Source organism: Aulonocara sp. 'chitande type north' Nkhata Bay, linkage group LG1, assembly GCF_057382095.1.
Source record: "Aulonocara sp. 'chitande type north' Nkhata Bay isolate Kocher_YH1m ecotype deep benthic linkage group LG1, A_spYH_male_GT1.1, whole genome shotgun sequence".
Taxonomy (NCBI): domain Eukaryota; kingdom Metazoa; phylum Chordata; class Actinopteri; order Cichliformes; family Cichlidae; genus Aulonocara; species Aulonocara sp. 'chitande type north' Nkhata Bay.
This window is the reverse complement of record NC_141344.1, coordinates 14,561,413-14,580,567: the sequence shown is the minus strand read 5'-3', so window position 1 is coordinate 14,580,567 and position 19,155 is coordinate 14,561,413. Positions and strand designations below refer to the sequence as shown.

General features: G+C 40.4%; 1 protein-coding gene across 7 annotated transcripts in view; it reads right to left on the bottom strand.

Moving 5' to 3' along the window:
• The window catches only part of esrrga (estrogen-related receptor gamma a), a 180,353-nt gene that overhangs the window by 11,295 nt on the left and 149,903 nt on the right, over positions 1-19,155 (bottom strand). The gene's annotated exons all lie outside the window — the stretch shown is intronic.

Below are 19,155 nucleotides of genomic sequence, written 5' to 3'. Positions count from 1 at the left end.
TAATTCATTCAATCTACAACTGTTAACATTTCTTAACACACACTTCATATCACATACACATAAACATGAACGCATAGAAACAAACTGGAAAGAATCCAAATGTGTATGATTGATACACACACACACACACACACGTGCATACACTCTTACGTGCACACTCACACACGGCACAGTGAAGGGAGCAGTATCACTGCCAACTGGCAGTGTCTTCTTCTACTTAATGAAATCATCAGAAGGGATTAGAGGTGAATTTCTTAAGGGGGGGTCTTCGTGCACACACACACACGCACACACACACCTTATTCACAGAGGCAGATGTCTTTAGGGGGTACTTAGGACTTCACCACTCATTGTGGGCTGGGGAAATATGCACTGGCATTGCTAAAATTAACACACATACACTTATTGAATCTGTTCAACCCTGGGGTCAAGTGAAGAGAAGGCGAGATGAGTGAGGGGTTAATATCATTTAATGGTGTCACTGGTTGTGGGTTTTAAATTGTCTTTGTGTGTGTTTTTGGTACTCAGGTGTTCAGGGCAGAACTAAGATTTCCATCAATTTGCGCACTTCCCTCTGGTGGCATCTGGTCCAGGACCAACAGGAGCACACAAGGCTCAAGAAGTGGGCACAAACATACAAATGCAAGAATACACACTGAATCACATATACACAAATATACCGTGAATGTCAACTTCATATGGAAAGTGTCTGTATATTAACAGTGCTGTTTGCATAGTCCTCTATCCTCCTAATGACACATAAGGTGTACAGATGTGTGCAACACACACACACACACACACACACACACACACACACACACACACACACACACACACACACACACACACACACACACACAGAAAACACCAATAATTAAAACCACAGTGATTAATTTATTGAGCTGAAAGTGCAGCTTTTCTTATTGAGGCACATCAATGATTTTTATCAGGATGGTGTCTGCGTGTGTGAGCAGATTTGTGCAGTGTGTGAAATTTTTTTTGTCCTTGTGTGAATATATGTGTGCTTAAACTGCACATTTGTACATAACTCATCAGCATATTTGCATTCCGTGTGTATGCATACATTCCCATACATGTTTCCACGGGACTCTGCATGCGTATCTCTGTCTGTGTTTGTGTGTGTACGTTGGTGTGTGTACCTCTCCCTCTTCCCTCCCCACCAGCCTGTCTGCGCCGTTCAGCCATCCAATGCCTCTTATCTGTCTGATTAATAGGCGGCCGGCTTCAGGACAAATTAATTAACAGATAACGCCATCTTTCCCTTCTTCCCTTCCTACATTCCTCCCCTCCTTCTCATGAAGCAATCGATACAACAGAAGAAAAGAAACATCAATGGGAATTTAGTGCTGATGATGGAGAGAGAGAGAGAGATATTGATGGGAAGAGAGAGAGAGAGGGAGAGAGAGTGTATCAGAAAGAGTGAGTTGGAAGAGAGAAGAAAGTAAAAGGGGGTGAGTTGTTAGAAAGAAGGGCGGCAGTGGTGGTAGTGGGAGGGGTGGAGACCTTTCTTTCATACCTGTGATTTCACTTGACAAAAGGTTTCTTATTTGGTTCTAATTACATTTCCTTTCTGCCCATTGTTGATAAGGCATCTCATACTGTGTGAGTTAGCATGAGTGTGTTTGTGTCGATGTTGTTTGCCGTTTGCAACAAAGTTGAAATATTTGCCTAAAAAATATCGGCAAGAACTTCAAACAGCACCGTATAAAATTATTACTGGATAACTGCTTCCATCTGGTAACACCAAGTTTTGGGCTGGATATTAATCTTATCTATAGTTAGTATTTGTGTATAGGTGGTCTGCTAAAGTAGAACAAACCTATGACGGTACAGATGCACTTATGTGTGTGCACTGACAGAAAGAGGCTACAGTGCAGTCATGCAAACTTAACCTCTACCTCTTGCTTGTGCACTCTTTCCTTTTCCCTTTTCTCTATCAGATACCCGCATAAAAAACAAACACACCCACAAACACACGTCGATTCCCTAGCCACCCTGCGGCCTGTTTGTCTGCCAAATGAGTCCTGACTGCACGTTTACACCCGAGACTGCACAACAGTCTAACACAGACACACACAGACATAAGATAGCCCTCTCTCATGCCCCAGTTGCTCCATAGATGCACACGAACACACATATCTAAGAGGCCTATATTTGTTTTCGCATGGTTACAGGGCAAATGGAAACCAGTGAGAAGAGACTGTGACGCTTATGGGTGCCCATATACTTGTGTATATACACCGAGAAGTGTACGCGCATATGAGTCGGTGTATTTGTATGACGACGGCAATGTACATCTTCGACAACTGAAGTATCAACACGCCTATTCTCCGCGCCTGTATTCCGACAGGTGTGAAAACCGGTTGTGATGGTGATCTGGTAACCAGTTATTAACGCATGACTAGTATTCACATCCTGTAACCCAGGTTAACCTCTTTAGCCCCAAGCCTAACTGATCTCCTGCCTTTTGCCCCCATATCAGGGGGCGTTGGGGCTTAAGAGGTTAAATGGGACACTTTCCATTTAAGTGGCGGTGTCTTGATTTTTTTTGTGTGTGTGTCTTTTTGTCCATAGAAGCAAAACAGGCGAACAATTTTGAGCTCTAATCAAGCAGACTTAATAGCTTGAATATATAATGTAGTTTTGAAAGGTTCTCTGACAATTCTTTTACATTTTTTAAAGATCATTTTGTGTGGGGCTCCACTTTGAATAATATCTGCATAATTAATACAAAAAAATACATATAAAACAAGTTTATTGTTGAATTAACTTGATTTTATTTTCTAAATTGAGCATAAGAGGGTCTGTGTCCTGGTGAGAATGAATAGATTTAAAGCCCTGGACAAAATAGGCCAAATTGCAGACCAGCCGTGTGTATTACTTAAATAATGACCAGGAGGACCAGGTGTATTTTATAAACATTTAAACCCCCCCCCCCAAAACACACAAAAAAAAATCACCTGAGAATTATAGAATGATTGAATATGGAAACTAATTTAACTCTTCTCAAGTGTTGTCATGTAAAATGAAATTCAGTTTTCCTTAAAATTTCGGACTTTCTTTCAAAAATAGTTCATGCTGGCGAATATTTGAGTGCTCTGGTATCAGAATGTCTTTTAAAAAGTCCCATTGGGTTACAAATAGCTTTGTATCCGTTGTCCTTCTGTAGTCTTGCAGTGGCCCTTGAATGTGCTTAACACTTGCTTATTGTGATACAAATGATCCTTTTGAATCATTGCCTCAGGACAAATTTAAAAGGAAACATCCATGTTATAGAAACAATTCACAGACTTAAGAAAACTGCCTTCAAGTTGCAAAAAGTGTTTCCCTGCAATTAGGGAGTCATGACCTAAAGCTCATCATTCAACAAATGTGTAAAAAGAAACCCAAATGATGTAACGCCAGTGTAGACAATGTGCTATCCAACACTGGAGCAACAGTGTAAACCTGTGCAAAACAAAGAGAAGGTCATGTAAAATAAAAAAATGTTATCTTAATAACTGCTGAAAATTGGAGACATAGCTATTTCTTTTCAAAAAGACTGCCAAATTGTGCATATTCACCATAATCTGACATAGTGAAGCGAATCTTTCTTGAGCGAGAACTGCGTTGCTAACTGTTTTCTGTTACCAACAAGTTGTGCTTTGTTGGTGACAAGGGAATAGTGGATTGTCTATGTTCAGCATGTGCACGTATTGTGTTCTGCAGGGGACAGATTTAAGTCTACTGGCCCACTGAGATAGAGATTGCATGAGGACACGTGAAGTTTCCCACAGTTACCAGCACATCGCTACCCTGCGTGTGTGTGTTGTTCTGTATGCACACTGTGTTATGTGGCTCCCGTGCGCTCACTCATTCCACTTTCTGTATGTGTTTAAATGTGTGCACATTGTTGCATGCTGTGCAATGCAAGTGCTCCCTTGTGGTGTTTTGTACGTGTGCGTTTGTGTATGTGTGCGTGCGTACATCTCAAACTGTTCTGTACCATACGGCCAGACGCCGGCCAAAATGAACACGGACCCCCTGTGATGGCTTTGGCCAAGCTGAAACAACACACACAAGATATACGCACACGAGATACACACTGGCAAATGCTGTCACACACACACACAAATGAACACACATCCACCAGCTGACCCAATTACACAGAGATGCGCAACGAGATGGAAACAAATCTACCCAGAGAACCAGCTAATTTAGAGGGGCTTAAAGACACACTCGCACACAGGACACATACTCACCTACACACATATGTGTCCGGCTATTTGGACTATCAAAACATCATGTTTAGATATGACATTATATGGAAGCGCAATTTAAGCGCACAAGTCAAGCCATATCTTACACTGTCAAAATTATGTCACTGCATCAAACTCGTGTGGTAGTTTAAATCCATGCCTGCTCAGAATCACATTGTCTGTAATGTAACCTGCATGAAGAATTCATGATTCCAAATTGAAGTTCACATTTGACCTTTTCAATATAAAATATAAATATAAAATGTGATATTAGTGTATGAATTCTTAAGTTACTTAAGTATCTGTTTTTCTAGATCTTGCAGTGACCTTGACCTTTCAACTCTCAGCTCTAATAAGCTTGTGACGTTCAGGTGACGGTTGCTGCAAAATGTGAAAAAATTCCCTGCAACTGTTATTGGTGCCTTCACAGCAGGTTACATATGGATCAGGCGCTCGAATTGTGCATTGATAACAAGCCGCCTCATATCTTTATCCCGTAACAACCAACATTCAAAAGTTGTAAAAACTAAAAACAACAACAAAAAAACCTTTTCACCTAAACCTCAGTCAGCCAAGCCTGATCCAAATTATTTGAATCCAAAATTTTGGACCTTGCATAAGAAGATTTCAATGCTCCTATACAAGCAGCAATAATAGTGCTTAATGGTCTTCAAGAGTGTTCAAAAGCAAGCCACAAAATGCCACGTTTTTCCTCTTCTTTTTCTTCTTTTTTTTCTTACAGGGTGAACAGGGTGATCCGAAGGGCCAGCTCTGTTCTAGGATGCCCTCTGGACCCAGTGGAGGTGGTGAGTGACAGGAGAATGGCGGCTAAGCTGTCATCCCTGTTGGACAACGTCTCCCACCCCATGCAGCAGACTGTGACAGCACTGAGCAGCTCCTTCAGTGGGAGACTGCGGCACCCACGGTGTGGGACGGAGAGATTTCGCAGGTCTTTCCTCCCCACTGCTGTCAGACTCCACAACAAAGACTTTAACTGAACAAACACACACATCCACACATGTGCAATAACACTAAGTGCAATAATCTTTTCTGGCATCGTTGTATTTTTACTCAGTTGTATATAGCATTCGTATTCTATTTTTATCTTATTGTATATTTTTATTCTATTTTATTCTACTGTATATAGTATATTATTTTATTCTATTTTGTACAGCTGTCACAGCAAAACTTCCTGTTTTGCTGTGACAAAACAAATTTCCCACGTGTGGGACTAATAAAGGTTATCTTATCTTATCTTATCTTATCTTAAACCATTGAACAATTTGCCAACTCTGTGGTGCTCTTTTTATACACAGTCATGTTACTGTCCTGTTATGAATTAAGTAGATAAGCTGTGAAATAATCCACCAAATGTGTGTGTGTGTGTGTGTGTGTGTGTGTGTGTGTGTGTGTGTGTGTGTGTGTGTGTGTTTTTATAATACAGAAATTTTCCTTCCTTTCTTGTGACTGGTATCAAATTCAACCTGACCATACATATGTGGGAAAAAAAGGATCTGTTCTATTCTTTGTAGTATTTTTCAATTAAAACACTGTTAAAACGGGTTTAGAGACTTTTAAAAATGACAGTACTGAAGGAAATATTCATAGCATTCATTGTTTCTTTTGTTTCTTTCATGTTTTGCTGAATACTATGTGAGATTGAGGCTCAACTTTGTTAACAATGAAGAATTAAATGCCATAAATGCCATATTTTATCTGTATTTGATTTCAACATTTAGTAAAAGAATAAAGAACACATGATATATATATATATATATATATATATATATATATACATATATATATATATATATGTATATATATATGTATATACACAAATAACAAATATGGTTTTAAGATACATATATTGCGCACAAAATCATTTTACCTTTACTTTCATGCCCTGTCGGGCTGTTGGCTAAAATATCTTTTTCTGTTTCATTCTCCTTCCTTACTCCCCCTCTCTTTTCCCCCTCCTTTCTCCGTGTGGCCTGGGGGAGAGACTAGAGCAGTCATAGGGTTGCGGTAGCCTCTAATCAGTGTGAACAGCCAGCTAATTACCAAACCCTCAGCCCTGCCTGACTGTTAATTGCATACATTAGACACCATCAGCAGCACTGCAAGATTAACACTTAAAATCTTACCATTGCTGTAGTGGAGATGAGTGTCGTGAGCGTGTGTATGTGTGTGGTGTGAGCTGCCTCAGTGGTTGCGGGTGCTAATATTTAACACTTAATTAGACCCAAAATGGAAATGCTGCAACACAGAGATGGTTGTCGAGTGTTATAGCTGTTGCCGTGGTTGGGGGTGCTTGGGTGGGGGCAGCTGGTCGTCGAGGGCAACCCCAAGTCTCCGTGGAGACGACAGATGGAGTGACATTAAGAGCATTGCAGTGGAGCCATTTCAAATAATAAAATATCAATATTTACATTTTAATTACCCACTTCTAGCTCCACTAGGGCTATGTCAAGGAGTGTGTATGTGTGCATGTACACTGCAAGTTCCACAGGGCCAAGCCTTCTTGACTTCACAGGGAATGAAGAGCACCGCTAAAGTGACAGAGGTCGGCTCTATTTGAGAATTTCTTGGAGAAATAAATGCTGAGAACTTTATGCAATATTGTCAAAGATTATATTTCTCATTTGCCTATTTAAAAACTTTTTCTTCATTGCGTCCATCTATCTTTCTCTCACCCTCTACCTTTCCTTCCTCCCATCAATATAATGCTCATGACGGCAGGAATGACCACTCTGTGTGTGTGTCTGTGAGGATGTGCATGTGAGCACAAATTTGTCAGGGGAACCATGTCAACACACAGCTGAGCAGCTTACACACCAACTCACTATGTCTGCACATGGCACACACAAATTCAAAACACATATAAAACTGCTGATCAACACTTTCACGGACAAAAATGATTACGATGTTGAAATTGTAAGATATGTAAATATTACTTGTGTTTATATATGAATTTCTTCATTCTTCAATGAAATTGTATTAGGCAACTGAACTTATTTTTTGTTACGTTATTCTCCTAATTGCCACCAACTTAATCTATCCATCTAATTTGGCTGAATTTACTCTCTCAGCTTGTCCAATTACACGACTTGTGACAGTCTATTGATCCTTTGGTGGATTATCTTTTCAAAACAATATCCTGCAACACTCTGGAAAAAATCCATTGTCTGTCCAAACAGCAAAAATGAATGCTTATTTAAAAAGTACGTAAATATATATCCAGTAAGAACACAGAGTTCAAAAGAGGTAAAAAATTTTAACGGTCATGAAACAGACTTTTTTTTTCTGTTAAGCACTATTGATGTATAAAGAAGTAGAAACCTGCTGACCATTGGCTTTAAAACAATGGTCCCTGTACTGTACATGCCTTGTGTCAGTATATGAGATTATAAGGCTGTGTTGATTTTATCTTCCTAATCCCCCGTAGCTGTTCATAGAGAGAGGACCCCAGAAATTCCACAGGGATTAATTTACCATTCACAGATTAGAGATATGGTCTCCAATATCATCATTGAGGACAAGCATCGAAGGAAAGGGCTCAACAATTGGAGCAATGAGGAGAGGGAGAACAGAGAGAATGAGAGAGCGACTTAAAAAGACTGAAATAAAGACAAAGATGAAAACGGATGCACACAGAGCCTTCTTTCCTACAGCACCATACCATAATGTCGTAGCTTGAAGACAAGAACATTAGACCTCATTCCACCTCCTCATCTGGGCCTGAAAAAGCCTGGGCTGAAAATCTTAATTAATTGTCCAATAGTGCTGCGGGGTCATTATGCATTGCAATAAAGAAGCGTGTAATTATGAGATTTAACAGCCATTACCAGGGCCAGGAACTCATATGTCATCATCAGCAACCAAGCCAATGGTTTGGTACGGCTATGTGTGTGGCTTGATGGACAGCACACATTCACAATGCACACAAATGTACACAATGCCATGTTGCTCTATAGTGGTTATATAGATATACATATAAAATATAATGATATATAAAAATACATTTGTTATTCAATAAGTAAACAAAAACTTGTATATTGGTATACACACCTGCATGCAGACTAACAGCGAAACTGAAAAAAAAACCCCACACACACAGACACACACACACACTTTCACTCACTGACTCAATCAGTCTCACCCAGACAATAAGGCGGCCAGCTGTGATAGCCGTCTGCAGATGAAACATCCCATCAAGATTAAATAGACACAAAAATACACATATTATTACTACCCTGTGTGTCTGTTCTATGCACTTGTGCACAGTGAAGCACTGAGACCATAGGCCCCAGTCATTTGCCCTATAGCAGGTGGCAAAAGTGGCAAAAGATCACTGAAGTGCTCAAGCAGAAAGAAAAGAAAAGAGAAAAAAAGATCTGAAAACATTTGTGGTAAGAGAGTTTGTCAAAAGGTCAAGAAAAGCACATATATCCTCCCTTTTTGGAGGGAATACATCTATTCAAATGTGCATAGAGTAAAAACAAAGCAAATTTGGCATTGTCTTATTTCTGCACCAGCGCAAGCCTCAATCACACAGGCCTTTGTAACCACTGCTTTCTGGCACTGGTTGGCAAGTGATTGCTGCAGGTTGCTGGCTTTTGCTGGATGAAAATCGGTTTGGTCATTAGCATTAGCAGATAGCTGTGGTTGTATGGAAGACACCAACTTGCCTGCAAACACTTGCCAACGATTCACCAAGCAGTAGTGACTTGAAACTTGAAAATGTGTGACACACACCAGAAATGGAAAACATCCCTTTTTAAAAGGCACAGATTGTGCTTTGAAGGTGACTGCCTCAAAGATTCACTACCATTCATCTCCGACAAGTCTGCACCTTCCTTATAAACAACAGAAAACCCCTGCAACCAAGGAATTATAAAGGGATTTTCAGTCTAGTGTCACATACCACTGTTTGACCAATTTTACATAGTGACTGCAAGCGACCACTCGTCAACCAGTGGTGTAAACCACATTTTTCCATAATGTTTGCCAGTGTTTACTGTCTGGGGCCTGTTCTTCGTACCGCGCTAAGTGAGTTAGCTGGATGAGATTGTTGACGATTTCGCGTGATCCTGGATCGTTCGGTTCCCCGAAGCCCATCCGGGACTTGCTGTCATAGCAACAGAGCCGTAAGCGTAAACCTGCTGGGGAGCAGGTTTACTTTATGTAAACAGGATTAGATCGCGGCCACGCAGGTATGCCCGCGTCATTCATACGAAAGCAACAGCGATATTCCACCACTGTTTCACCATAAATAAATAACATCAATGTAACTAAAGATAATGCAGCACTTGATCCTTTTATTGATGTCACACAGATACATACAGGTCATTCCCTAAAAAAGGGAAATGAACTATTAACATTCTATTACATGTATGTGATTATTACAGATGTAATTCATATTTCAGAGTAGTAATTGTAAATTACTTCGTGTAATCAAGATGAGAGACCACGGCTATAAAAGCGAAGGTGGATTTGGGAAGTCTGTCGCAGTCATATCCTGTCCGTTTAAGCGAGCCACCCATTGCGGAAGGTGCAAGATTGATAAGGAGAGTCCTCAGAATTCAGCGTATATTGCGGGACAGACAGGATCCTTTAGCTCAGCGCGACAGTGTGCTCATAGAGAGATATCGATAGTCCCGTGAGGGTATTATTTACTTAACCAACTTGTTGACGAGGGGGTGCAGGACCACCACCTGTCTTTTTTTTTTGCTCTGCCCTTTTCTTGGTTGCTGTTATGAACAAACAAACAGAGTATTCCAGGGTCTCTTTCCAAGAGACGACAAGCAATATAAGTGATAAATATTACCATTCTGTAGAATATTCTTATATTTCACTTTTACTTGTTCCCATGTTCTAGTGGGTCCTGTTGTGGCTCTAATGTGAAAGGGGATATAATATAACATATTATAATATAATATAATGTAATATAATATTGGATAATATGGTGTGATATGATAAATCTACCCTACTGCCTACTGGTGTTGGCCAGAGGGGCCGATGGCGCAATATGGCAGCCTGGCTTCTGTCAGTCTGCCCCAGGGCAGCTGTGGCTACAACCGTAGCTGCCTCCACCAGTGTGTGAATGTGAGAGTGAATGAATAGTGGCATTGTAAAGCGCTTTGGGTGCCTTGAAAAGCGCTATATAAATCCACTCCATTATTATTGTTATTATTGAATTACTTACGAGTTTGATTTGTCAGCAACTTTCTGCCAGCCCTCTCTCCTTGCTTTTGCAGCCTTTGCAGTGTTCCCTTGCGTTTTAATTAAACTCTGAAACTCCTGAAATCCCTCACTCAAGAGTTCTTGCTCTGCTGCCGAAAAATACCGAGCGCGCTCCTTCGACATTTTCGCCGACCAATCAAAGGGTTGCCGATCAATGTTTCTACTATCGATGCGTAGCCCCTGTTGGGCCACCCAGTGATCTCACATTACTTCATCCAGCTGTACTAATCGTCAACAACAGGTGTGTTCGGGGAACCGGAATAGCGAGCTCAGAGTTAGCGCGATGATTTGGTCTTGGATGTTTCATTTGATCTTGGATGTAGTAAGCGACGTACGAAGCACAGGGCCCTGATCTCTGGATGTTTAAAAAAACAACAACAAAAGTACAAAACTAATGAATCGTTATGAAAATTGATGATTTAAAAAATAATTTCAAATAAGGCTGAATTGTTCGGAATTCATCATAAGTGACCTTTTAAAACTGTTATCCAACACTTTGGCAAAGGGACCACCCTAAAGTGTTTATTGTATGTGTGTGTGTGTGTGTGTGTGTGTGTGTGTGTGTGTGTGTGTGTGTGTGTGTGTTGTGTGCACAGGCCATAAGTTGTTCCCAGCTGGTGACAGGCACGCTCCAATCCTATTTTCCCACCTGCTTATTGTCTGATGGAAAGGATGAATCCTCCAGGCCATTATTTAAGAACGATGGATGCAGGAGGAAGGAAGGTGGAAGAAACAGGAGCGCAAAGGGAGACAGGAAGGAAAACAATAGAATAACAAAGGGGGGTAAGGAATAAACAAATAAACACAAACATGAATGGGAGATAAGGGAAGTAGAGGAGAAAGAGAAGGCAGGAGAAGCAGTAGGAAAGGGAAAAGAAATAAGTAGTGAAGGAGCAATGATAGGTGGAGAAAGAGAGAATTAGGACAGCAAATAGGAAAATAAAAAAAGAATAAAATGGAAGATGCAGACAGAAACCATGAGGAAAGGTGGATAGATAAGCAGAAAGAGGAACTAGAGAATAACTATTTCATGCCTGTCTGTGAACTTTGCATGAACCGCCAGAAATAATGTGATGCCATGACAAGTCGGTCCCTCCTTCCACTAGATTTGTGGCAGGCATAGGTGTGTTAAGTGTGTGTGTGGGTGTCACTGGATCCCTGTATGTGTGTGAACTCTTTATATTGCTTTTGGTGTGTGTGTGTGTGTGTGTGTGTGTGTGTGTGTGTACATGTGCGCTCCAACAGATAGAATAGGATGATGATGATTTGAAATGGAGTTTGGCCTGTGCGTAATTATGATCATCTATCTTTATGCCCCGCCAGCATATCATATCATATCATATCACATCACATCATCTCTCTTTCTCTCTTTCTTGGACAACCACACACACACACACACAAGCAAATTGAAAGTAGTAAAAGCTGACTGTTTGCTAATAATGACTTAGATGATGATGGGCTCAGATGGTGTGCTGATTTATTTGTTACTGCTCGTCTGATTTCACATATTATAAAACTGTGCATGTATGCGTATGTGTGCATTTGTCTGCATTCACTACGTATCAGTGCTTCCTTATGAATATGTGTATGTGTTTTTAGAAGCGTATGTTTGTGTGCCCAGGGAAGTAAGTGTTTGTGTATGCAGGCTGGTGTGCGCCAATGTATGCAGCTTGTTTCTCGTGTGTGTGTTGTGTGTGACAGATATTATTTGATGCAGATTAGTCAGTGTACTCAGATTGCGGGCTGTGTCTCAAAGGCTGATAGACAAATGAATTTGATTTGCAAATGTAATCAAACTAATAAGAAAAAAAAACAGCAATGGACCGCTGAGCTTTTACTTGAACTGAAACCCATCTATCCACTGAAGAAATGTGTGACTCTTTTTCCTTTTAGAAATTAGAATCACAATAATTAAAATTACTTGTAATGAGAGGCCGTTCCAAAAACACATTTTCATCAGACATCAATTTTAAAATTAGCGTGAGTCTTAACACACTGCTATTAGTTTTCTTGTTCCGGACTGCCATTACTTTCATGCAACTTCATTTTTTGATTCGGGTCTTATTTTGAGTGACACATACATGGATGTAGCCACCATGACATCATCCACTGGTTTTTAAGCATCCACTCACCGCACTGAAACAGCTTCCTAATAATTAGTGCTAAGTTGCATACAAATAAAATACTGCAGTTTTACTCAGCAAATGGAGCGCAAACTTCTTGGATGGGGTGTGCCTTACAGGAAGACATTAGTGGAGGTGAAGCATAGGAGACAGCTGTGGCTATAGTCCATGTGTTGGCAGTTACCTCACAGTGAAGGGGGCCATGCCCCTAGTTTGTAGTTGTTATAAGGGGCGACATACCAAAGATTATTTTTCTCTTACCAGACTGTAAACACGTTTAACTGGGCCTTTTAACAAAGGACATACCGCTGTGGACATACCGCTGAGCCAGGCCAAGAGGTTGCTCGAGGAAGTACAGATTTTGGGACTTAGACTTTATTTGTTGTTATCACAATGGCAGTGTGTATGTGAATGTACATATTATTGTGCGTTTTTAAGGTAACCACCTGAAGCTGGGTGTTTGAGTCTCATCATAGGATCGTCTTTATGGAAACATTGTTGACAAATATGTGGCAGTGTAGAGAATGGCTATATATCTATTTACTGCAATGTAAATATAGTAGGGATTCTTTAATATTACATCAAGATACTGTAGTATATAAATATTACCCAGAGGTTAACCTTCAGATATGAAGGTGATTAATTTAAGAATTATTTTTTACACATTACTTTGTCAGATTAATTGATATCGGCAGATCTGTGGGCTCAAATTGTGATTTGATTTTAAAACATTTATTCAGTTGATAAAACTGCATAATGACATAGAAAAGAAACAAAAGTGAATAGAAGAAAAACGTTACAACCAAGTAGGCAAGAAAGAAAAAAGCAGCGTACAAAGAAATGAAAATGGTTTCGCCTCTGTTCTCTCATATTGATGACATGCTTCCAATACCCACAGGCTTAATCCAATAAAGAAAGCCCAACTTAATCCAAACATTAAGCTCAGATATCAAATATTCTTTTCCTAATTTGATTTCATCAATATTTGTTTTCATCTGCAAACAGTGATGTGTTTGTTTGTATGGGCTGCAAGAGGAAATCATGGTGCTGGTGCACTGGAAAATAAGATAACTCTTTTGCATGAATGTGGACAACGAAACAGACAAACACATGCGCTCACATGAGCAAACACATATACTTGAAACCAAGACCTCAGCCTCTAAATGTGTTATCTAGCTCAGGGATGAGCAGAAATGGAAATCAAACACGCCAAACAGAGCTCAGAGAAAATCAACAGAGACTAGAAACACACATAAAAATTACGTACTGAAGACCCTGAGACCCTCGATAACAATGGCAAGAATGACCAAGGCAATGAACTAAATCAAATACTAAATCTAAATCAAACTCTAATAAAGTCATATTTATGAGTTTGACCCCATCAGCATATAGATTGGGTAGAGTCTTTATTGTCATTTAAAGTGAGTTTATAAGCATAGGAACAAAATCTAGTGATTGAATGTAAAATGTCCAGTATCAACACCTTTGTTTTCTGGCTAACAGATCACTGGTGTTTACTCTCCATTCAGGCAAATCTCAGGAATTCGCAAGAGTTTTCTACCATTAAACATTTTTAAAACATCTGCTGTTAAAAATCTTGTTTTAAATGTCATCGTTTTCCACACAAACATAACCTTTTATCATGTTATGCACGTAAAGACGTGAAGGTTTAGGAGAATAAATGAGAGCACAAGTTATAAATCACCTGTATTTCTGTTTGCTTTTACACTGTCAAAAAATATAATGTCTGTATGGTGAGCTATATGTGTATGTCCATGTGAATGCACTGTATTTTTTGTGTGTTGTGTTTGTGCTTAAGAAGGCACCCACCATGCTGTGACTGTCAAGGTGAGCTAGCCTTAGCCGACAGAATGGGGGCATATCTGCTTGTGCGTCTAGTTGTTTCCATGTGTATTTCCGCGCGTTTATTTCATGGAATCTTAGGGGCAATATCTTTGAGGGGGAGAAATACTGTAAAATGTAGTAGGGAATTCACAATAATGAACAGTGAGGGAAGAAATTAGGACAAAAGGAGGCAATAATATTATTTTAGAAGTTTGATGCCAGTAGAGCTCACTTGTTTGTGTGGGTTGTTTTTCTTCTGATTTACCACTCTGTTACTAAGCGGAGCAACCTCTTTGCTGATTGATGACATCACCAGACTTAATCAGGAGGGCTGTAGAGTGACATCATCACATCACCAGTCTGGGCTTTTACATCTGTCTCACTCTACATGCGCACAGATGTGAGCAAACACACACATGCACACGCACACAGAGCTGTTTTGCATCTTTCAGAGCTCATTGTGAAGTCTTATAATGTGTGTCAGTGTTAATTTAGTGAGCTGCAGTTTCAGAGTCAAGCATCCATATGTACGCGTGTGTATATGTATGTGTGTCTAAAGGTTCCCCATGACTGCCGAGACTCAACATTTGATTTGCTAAAAGGAGCAGGACACTTCTATTAATCAATATTTGCTGACTACTGGCTGCCTCTCTGGCTGATTGACTGGCTGTGTAGTTACTTGACTCACTGATTGGCTAACTAACAGACAGAACGGCTAACTGCTCGACTGGTTGGCTAAATCTCTAAGTGAAAACCGTTTAAAACATGTCCAAAAGAGAAACACCAGAAGAAACGAACACTGGCTACAAAATCTGAGGGCGACTTTCCTCTTTGGCTGCTTTACTGCGATATGTCAACGTTTGTAGAGAGGCACATTTCAAATAGCGATCAGGATAATCATCTCAATCTGAACACATAAGCAAAACCAACGAGCACTGGCCTTCCAGTCAGTGGTCGCTGGCTGGGAGGATGTGAGAAGAGGACCATGGGAGGGGATAGGGGTTGAGAAATGATGGTGACTTGATAATGAAGAGGTTAAGAATACCACAGAGAGAGAGGGTGGGAGGTCAGGTCAGGGAGGGGGAGAAAATGAGGGAAAGACAGAAAGACACAGAGGGATAGAGAGCAAAAGGAGGACGTCACGGGACAGTTTTAAGAGGGAAGGGTGGGGGGGTGGGGTATTTAGCCAATGGGTCAAAACAGTATTGTGTTAAATGCTCTCTGGGAGTATCTAGGTTATCTAGACTGTTCACATCCCATTTCCTGTTCTTTCAACGCATGTGTTATTCTACACCTGAACTTTGCCACTATTATACCTGTGTACGTTTCTAATCAATTACTAAAATACTTTCGGTATGGCAAGTTGTATAAATAAGATTATATTTTGAATAATCATCAACATAGAACAACAGAAAAAAGAAAATAAAGAGACAAAGAGAAAATAAAGAGAGCAATCAAACATCTCTCAAGAATTAAATAAAGTCTGGTAACAGCTGCAATAAATGACTAAAGAACAGGGCATAAGAGAAAAAATAAAATAAATGTCCATTTGTAATAACTAGCAGGGAAGAAGGAATATGTTACTTACTAGGGAATAAAACAGAAAAAAAGAGCATAAGTCAAAATTTTCTAAAGCGGTTATTGGCTTCAGCTGTAAACGTTACACAGTGTTATTTGTTTTGAATAAGCCTACTCATATAATTAATGTACAAAATTACTTTAAGAGATTCATTACGCTTGATATATAAATTCAAAATAGCTTTTTTGAAGTACAAAAGCTAAAGCACACTGCGAATGTGATAACAGCTGAACCTCAACTATGCTCACACCAGAGTGTTTTAACCCCCAAGTTCATCTCCAAATCCATATAAGAGGAATAGAGGGGGAAAAGGGAAAAAACAATAAAGAGACATATTAAAGACAGTGAATGTAAAAGAAAAAGAGAAAAGTATGCAGAACAAGAAGGAAGTGTTCCTCACCTGTTATTCCATCACCACCAAAATCCAAACCCCTTCTTCTCTATCTCCATAAAGACCGATTAAATAAACGAACCGATGGCAAACCCCTCTTCACCTCCCATCCCCCATTTTTTTACAACTCAATCATGCCGTGCTACTGCTGGCACATAGACTGCTTATCCCGAGTGTCAAAATTGAAAGGGGAAAGAAAGAAAAAGAGGAAGAAAGACTGTAAGAAAAGAAAGAGCAAGTTAGAGGAGATAGGGAAGCAAGAGAATAGTGGAGGGGATGTGGGGGGTGGCCCAAGAGCAATTTCTTTCGTGAATAAAGACAGAACAGGGGAGGGGGGATTGTGAAAAAAAAAGCACTAATGGCAAGGCCTCTAGTTCTGTTAAAATAGACGGCGTTATAGGTTCTAGCTCTCATTCGTTGATTCATTCATTTGTTCGTTCCTTGCTCTTTCGTCAAGTCAAGTGCTCGCTTGTCTGTCTCGCTCTTTTGTGTTCATGAGTCTAGATAAGAGCTGCTAGTATGACTGCCCGGTAGTCATTTAGCTATTATGGAAGGAGAGAGAGAGAGAAAGAGAAAGACAGAGCGAAAGAGAGAGTAAGAAGAAAGAAAAGAGGATGAAAAGACTAATTCTACTGACAGATAAATGGCTCATTTGAATGGCCTTTCTTTCTTTTAATTCACTCTCTCATTTGCTCCTGTTTAAATATTTGCTGTTCTTCCCCCGCTCTTCTCACCTGACTGCTCTTCTTTCCTCCTTCAAACACGCATACACACTTGACGATGACATGTAGCCTAATACGCAACTGGAGTTGTCTCTTTGAGAGCTATTAAAATGAGATCTTCGCTTTACTAATCCATATTGGATGGTAAGGCCTTTCATGGCCTCTGAATAATAACTTCTGATATTTCCACAGGCCCGCAGTTTCAGAGTGTGACCGTTTCCTGCTCACGTACCACTGTATGAAAATGTGTGCACGTTTGGAGTCATTTGTCTATGTCTTGTCACCGTTTGAATCAGCAAAAAAGCCTTATGTGGCACATCTGTGTTTATATATTTGCCCGCATTTCATCACTCTCTTTGAAACACGCGGATCTGTGAAGTACACGTGCATGATTCCTTGTGGGATAACCAGATACACTCAGTGTGTCTGAAACCTCATTTTCCTCTCCTAATGACATATCAAATGTTTGCATAAGGCCATATCAGTATGGAAATCAGCGTGCACACACATAAGTCTTAGAATAAAAGAACCAATCAAAGAGATATGCGTGAATATGTGCGTGTGTGGTGTCAAAAGTCTCTAACGTCGGGTGACTGTGTGTGTCAAACATGACACACACACTGACACACACAAACGCGCGTACCCTAGCCTTGTTATCCGGGGGCCTGTCTTGCAGGCAGCCTCTCTAACGCTGAGTGATGTTTAAATTAGTTTACAATTTAGGCCCCTCGCTATCCACAGACGGCTCTTAACTCAGTGTGTGTATGTGATGTGTTTTTCTGGGTGTGTTTGTGTGTGTGAGAGCGTAACAAATTGTTGCCAGTACGGCAGACATCTAATGACTTCAAATTAGCTGCCTGGCGCTTGCCTTGACACGTTGTTACCACTGTTAGCAGCCTTTGTGTGCGTGTATGGGTGTGTGCGCGCGCGTGTGTATGCGGCACATCGCAGCCATATCATGAAGCATAAATTGGCTTCACCTCCCCTCTCTCTGCCTCTGTCTTTTTTTTCTTTGTCTCTCTGTCTCTCTCCATCAATTTGATTAAAAAAATTACTGTACCATGGAGAGCAAAGACTTGTGCATGTGTGTGTTCACATGTGCAACCTGCAGAGAGTCACCACACACACACATGCACGACAAGATGTGGAACAAGATGGCTGAAAAAAGGTTAACAGGTCTATCTGACTCTATTCTTTGTGTGTGTGTGTGTGCGTTTGTGTGCATGCGTGTGTGAGAGGCTGATAAAGAACGTTGAGGAGGCGTATTTCTTTCTGACAATCCTTTCCAACCTGAGTGAACAGTAGATCACTTTGTGTGTGGACATGTATGGGTGTTTGTGTGAGCTTGGTGTGAGTGTGAGTATTAGATAGGTGTTCAGCGCTGTAAACAGTGAGGATTTCATAAGGTGTTCACTTCACACAAACACACACACACACACACACACACACACACACACACACAGGGAAGATGAAGAGTTCTATCTTTCTCTGTGAGCAGTGGATTGCCTTCCTCGTTCATCTAATCACGCCATCTTCTCTCCTCCGCCAAGCAATCGTTGCGCTTCGCTCGCTTTATACAGAAAGCTGCACACACACACACACACACACACACACACACACACACACACACACACACACACACACACACACACGAACGTACATGCCCACATGCACTCTGAGCCCAGTACATAACCTGCCTAACTTGAGCCACTTACTTGTAAAAAGGGTAAGGACAGAGAAAACACAGGCATGACTCAAAACAACAAATTAAATCTACATTACATGTGTGCCTGTGCATATATTTGAGTCCTTTTGTGTATGTACATATGGATGTTCAGCATAGTCTTGTTCAATAAGTTTTTATTCGCTGAAACAAAAGCTAAACATTTTGCCATAGACCTCATCTTGAATCACTTGAGTTATTATGTTAATTTTGCGATCTTGTACTCCAGCTCCAAATTTTATCAGATTACGAGAGAAAAGAGGTTAGTTT